The following is a 6,203-nucleotide window of genomic DNA, read 5'->3' as shown; positions in this document are numbered from 1 at the left end:
ATAATTTTATTATTTAAATTATTTTGCACAATCAAAATCAATGCATCTAAAATTATAAGGAAAGCAAAATAGTAGTTGTTGCCCTGGACTACAGCTTTGAGAGCCAGGTTGTAGGAAGGATTAATGGCATTGGAAATGCTGATACTCCTAAAGTTCTTGACCTTGGGCTCCTGAACTGTCTCCTTTGCATTCTGATGGAACTCTCTTTAACAATTATACTAAATGAGAATTCTTAACCAAACAAGAGAAAGAGGTGATAATAAAAGATAGAAGAGATAACTTCAATTGTATACAATTAAAAACTTCTGCACAAACAAAATTATTGAAGCTATAATTAAAAGGAAAACTGTCAGGTGAGGGGAGGGGAGCACAATCTTACCAAATATATAATAGAGGTCTGATACACAAGGTATACAAAGGATTTTCTAATACATAAGACCAAAATCTATCCCTTTGTGGATAAGTGGCCAAATGTTATAAAGCAAAAGAGCTCAAGAGAAAAATTGAAAAAAAATTAGCAACCACATGAAATATTTCTCCAAATTCTTAGTAATGTAAGAAATGAAAACTAAAAACCCTGAGGTTTCTCGTTTCATATTAAGTAAATTGGCATAGATCACAAAAAAGATGGAAATATCAAATGTTGGAGGAATTTAGGAGAAAAAACAGCCCACACGTGTTACATTGTTGGTGGTACTGAGAACTGGTTCAACCATTCTGGAAAATAATTTGGAATTATATAAAAAGAAAACCTAAATTATTCATGCCCTTTGATGCAGAATTCTCACTTCTGGGCATATATACCTAGGATGTAAAAAACAGAATGATCCCATATCATCAACATTTTCAAGGTAACACACTTTATTGTAGCTTGAAACTGGAAGCAAATTATTTACTCATTGAGAAATGTATAAATAAATGTTGGTATACACTATAATGTTATATTACTACAACAAGAGAAATGATGAGTATAAAGATTTCAGAAAAAATGAGTTATATGTATTAATCACAGTGAAGTAAGCAGAACCAGGGAAACAAAATAATGACTATAGGAATATAAATGGCCCCTGAATAGATTTGAGAAAATGCACTTTTTTCTTTTCCTTGAAGAAGTGGAACTGTGAGTCTGGAATGTTATTATATTTACAGACATCATTTCTATGTTGGTTGAATTTGCTGATCTGTTTTTCCCCTCTCTTTTAAAATTTCTCTTATAAAAGAAATCTTATTGCACAGGGGATAGGAGGAAGGGATATATTAAAAATGAATATAGTATTAACCACCCCAAAAAAGTTTCAACTGAACAAATTAGGAGGAGTTCAGAGTACAAATGTTTATTTTAAAAGGTGTAGACAATTTTTCTAACGTCTGCTAGGGATAAATGATGGTCCAAAGCAACAGATACAGGACAAACAAAAGAGAATCCATTTCATCTTATGCCATCCTCATTATTAGAAAAAGTCTATGTCAACTGTGTTAAAACAGAAATAAGGGATTGTGTGTGTTAATTATCTTGGCTTATGCATACATTTTTAATTTACTAAATTCAGCTGCACCTGTACAAAACCATTATTGTTATCTGACTTTCTTTAGTAATTTCAGTTCACATGGAGTAATCATTTCTTAATTACACCAAATGTTAGCCAATACTTTGGTATTAAAATAATGTGAGGGCCACTGATAAATTCAACCTGAGTAAGGAATGCAGTATATTAAGACAACATTTGTATAGTTAATATGAGGTGAATTACAGCTTAAATTTGCATTTCTTCTGCAAGAGCAATAGCAAAAATATTTTGCATTCATGTAACTGTTAGCCTCGACCCAAACTCTGAATCTCTATAGATCAAAGGTTATCTCAGAAACTTCTCACAAAAATATCACTTTGGCTCATTTTCTCTGTACCTATGTTTCCTTTGGAAACATCAGAATTTGCTAATATATATAGGTCTCTACAATAATGGGAAAAGACCCTTAAGTCTTTTGTAAGTATATGCTAGTTATATCTACAGAGGCTGTCTAAATATAGAGCCAAACACAGCTCGTGGGCTGAATGGATAGATATGATTTGACAGCTTTTGTAGAGAGGAAGGTCATGGATAGTGTTTCTAATGCCAAAATACATCCTGGGGAGGGTGGGAAAAGATAGACTCCCCAGGAACATTGGATTTCCTTTTCTCCAGTCTCTGAGATTGATGTCAGGCTATATTTCTTTCCTTCTTTAGACACCTCTGGGCAGGGAGATGAGTATGAATGCAGAAGAAAAGTCATTTTCCTGTTTGCTCCTAGGGGATGAGTATTACTTATCTTACAACTGCCAATTTTGCTCCATCCCACCAAACTCATTGTAGAAAAGAATATCACAAATACCAAATAGCAAGAAATCTAATTTATCCAAGTAAAACAGCAAATAGAAATTGGAGAGCTACAGAACAATATACAAGTATGAAAGCACATTTCAGTTTGGAGTGCTCAGCTCAAACTGAGAAGTACATATCTCACATGAAGAGATCCATTCTAGAAGTTTCTAAGAGACAAACTAGATATCAGAAACAGTTTGAGGAAATGGCTTCCCGTATGTCTACTGTTTAACTTTTTGTGCTCTTCTTTCAAGACCTACTGACACCAATTCAGTCAGTTCTTTATACAGTGAAAAGAGTTGTGTCAAACTCTTAATTTTTTTTTTTGGAGTCATGTGTCCTTCCGCATAGACAAATGCCACAGGATTGATTTAAATCCCAGTTACATAAATATTAAGGGTAACAATCATAGAATAAAGGCAAATCTTTATTTCACCTAACAAAGATAAAGTACATACACCAAAAATTGTGAATATTAAAGATTAATCTTCCTCCTTTTCTAGTTGGGATCTACATCACAGAAGTATCCATATAGTGTAGCTATAAAGAAGAAAGAAGAAAGGACCTTCAGATCTTAAGTAATTAAATGCTAGTTATAGGAGCAGCTTGGTGGTACAGGGACAGCTAGGTGGTACAGTGGATAGAGCACTGGCCCTGGATTCAGGAGGACTTGAGTTCAAATCTAACCTTAGATACTTGATACTTACTGTATGACCCTGGGCAAGTCACTTAACCCCAATTGCCTTACCAACAAAAAAATGCTAGTTATGTCTACAAAGTTTGTCTCAGTAGAGACACAGTTAACTCATAGGTTGAATACATTAGAAATACTCTAGATTTATAGTACTATCCTAAGGTAAATTACCACCCCTACCACAAAGATGTCACTCGGGAGTTAAGAGTCAATTCTTCTCTTTCTGATGGATTTCACCTTCCCAGAGATGTATACAGGTTACCAGTTGTATAAAATTAGCCTGGTTTAATCCTTGAATTTAACCCCTTACTCCTTGATGAGCCCACCTTCTCAGGAATCTCTAAAGCTTTCCACATTTATAATGTTTACTAGACCTCTCTAAAAGTGGAAATAACTTGGGGTTAAAATATACCTGATTCCCGAAATGCCTCTATTTGGATATGTACAGTCTATACAATATAGAGTAAAGGCCAACAGTCTGGCAAGAGTCTGTTCCTCTGTATCTTAGTTATTTATTGCTACTTAACTTTGGTTCTTTTTGGTTTTTGAATTTATAAAATCTAGGAACTATGCTACTTAGTTTAGGAGCTGCTCTGCTTGGAACTCCTAGGAACTCCTTTGTCACTCTAAAGCCACCACCTCTGCCATTTTGGGGATTGAGAGGGACATGCTAAAAGTCTATGCATGTATAGATTGCTCCCTTCCCCCACCAGGAACCTGAGTTCACTCTCTATGTGAAGGCTCCTTCTCTTCTGACTACATAAATAATTTTCCTCTTCAATATTCTTTTTTAAAGGCCAAATTTAAGGTTGAAGATAAAGGATAAATATCAACAATGAGGGATAAGCTGTACAATCAATACAGTTGAAATTTATCATTATCATAGGTTTAACTCAATTATCTCCAAGAAAGATCATATTTTGGCAAGGAGTATTTTTTCAAGGAAATTTTACTGTTAAAATGATATTAATTCCACAACAAGATTTTCATAAGGGAAATAAAACTATGTTTCTTTGTTTCTTTTTTTTTTTTTTTAGTGAGGCAATTGGGGTTAAGTGACTTGCCCAGGGTCACACAGCTAGTAAGTGTTAAGTGTCTGAGGCCGGATTTGAACTCAGGTACTCCTGACTCCAGGGCTGGTGCTCTATCCACTGCACCACCTAGCTGCCCCAAATTATGTTTTTTACAGATATGATGGTCTACTTAAAGAACTCTAGAGAATCAATGCAAATACTTGTTGAAACAATTATCAACTTCAGTTGCAGAATGCAAACTAAACCCATAGAACATTGCATTCTATATAATTTCAAGAAAACTTATCAGTAAGAGAGAGAAAGAGAAATTCTATTTAAAATAACTACAGATAATACAGGGTGGGACAAAAGTCATGAAGGGGTTTCAATACTTAATAACTCCTCTATTTTTGTTTTGAATTTACAATATCATAGCAACATATACAGCATATATAGGAAATTAATTTACATTGTGTGTGACAAATCAAGTCTCACAAATGGCAAAAAAATAAAGAAAAATAATTTTTAAATAGTTATCCAAACTTTGTGATTTTGGCCTACTTTGTATAAATACTTGGGAGTCTACCTACCAAGAGAAAATCAGGGATTATAGGAACACAATTACAAAGCACTTTTCACACAAATAAAAGTAGATCTAAACAATTGGAGAAGTATTAATTACTCATGGCTAGATCAAGACAATAAAATAAAAATGACAATTCTACCTAACTTAACTTACTTATTTGGTACCATACCGATAAAACTACCAAATAATTATTTTATAGAGGTAGAAAAAATCATAACAAAATTCAACTGGAATAACAGAAGATCAAAAATATTAAGGGAATCAAAGAAAAAAATGAGAAAGAAGGCAACCAAGGAATGCCAGGTTTCAAACTACATTATAAACTAGTAATTATTTAATAAGAAATCAAGATTTATTTTCCTTCAAGAATCTTTTCCTTCTCTATTAGAGCACCTGGGGTAAAATTTAGGACCACTCTGTGGTAGTCCCTATCCACTCTGTGGCCTGAGCAGTTGGAGCCATAGTGCAGTCCTAGGTAGCAGGCTGAGCACTCGAGTCTTCAGTAGGGAACTGCTAAATGGGCACAGATGGCACCTGCACTCCCTCAGACCAATCAGCCACCTCTGGTTGAGAAGCAGTGAACTCTGAGGCAGGGGCAGTCCATTCATCCTGAAATCCCTCCTTTGTCACTGCCTTCTCAGCTGTGGCCTGCTCTTTCTTCTCAATCTCCTTTGGATCCCTGTAGAAGTAAAGATCAGGCATCACTTCCCACGGGTGTTCATGGGAAATGGTACCACACATACGTCGGACTTCACGAGCCAGTATCTACCACATCAGACCCATGGGGTGAACTCCCTTGTTGTTGCATGGAATGGCAATGTCCACATAGTGAAGTGGAGAATCTGTTGCACAAAGCAATGGTTGGGAGGTTAACATATGATGCTTTAGTTAGAAGCTGGTGATCTGCCCGAAGATCAGTGACCATTAAGAGGTGAGGTTCCCTGAAAGCTGCCTGAATCTGGTTAGTGAAGGTGCCCAGAGTGAAACATTCAGCAAATAGGTGTAGCACCAGTAGCAGCAGCAAATTTCAAAACAGCTCACTGGCCAGTGTTCCTGGATGAGATAACACTAACATCAGCAGTATTTTCAGTGGCAACAATGGCACGAGCAGCAAGCAGAAGCTTTTCCCAAGTTCTCTTCAAATAAATGATATAGATACTGTCACTCTTCCTTTTGCAGACATACTGTTGTATCTAGAAATCCAAATTAGTGCCACCCAAATTGGTTCCTATAGCAAGAAATTTGAGTATATCCTCTTCCTTCATCTGCAAGACATCTAGGACTCTGGACATTGTGAAAGTTTTCCTTTAAAGTTACGACAGAAACCGAGGACAACACCATATGGATCCCTGTTCTGGGTAGTGAGGAAAGCCAAAGTGATAATTATGAAAACAATATGGCACTGGCTAAGAAATAGAGTGGTGGATCAGTGGAATATATTGGGTAAACAATACATAGTAATAAAAGACCATGGTCATCTAGTGTTTGATAAACCAAAGAGCCAAGCTTTGTGGTTGAGTACTCACCATTTAACAAAATGGCTGAATTGT

At 35.7% G+C, this 6,203-nt stretch overlaps 1 pseudogene; it reads right to left on the bottom strand.

The window, feature by feature from the left end:
- Window positions 1–5,058: 5,058 nt before the first annotated feature.
- Window positions 5,059–5,945, bottom strand: LOC122726694 (annotated as a pseudogene).
- Between the last annotated feature and the right edge of the window lie 258 nt (window positions 5,946–6,203).

This window comes from Dromiciops gliroides, chromosome 4, assembly GCF_019393635.1.
Source record: "Dromiciops gliroides isolate mDroGli1 chromosome 4, mDroGli1.pri, whole genome shotgun sequence".
In the NCBI taxonomy this organism is placed as follows: domain Eukaryota; kingdom Metazoa; phylum Chordata; class Mammalia; order Microbiotheria; family Microbiotheriidae; genus Dromiciops; species Dromiciops gliroides.
The sequence above is the reverse complement of the archived record's forward strand: the minus strand, read 5'-3'. Positions and strand labels throughout refer to the sequence as shown.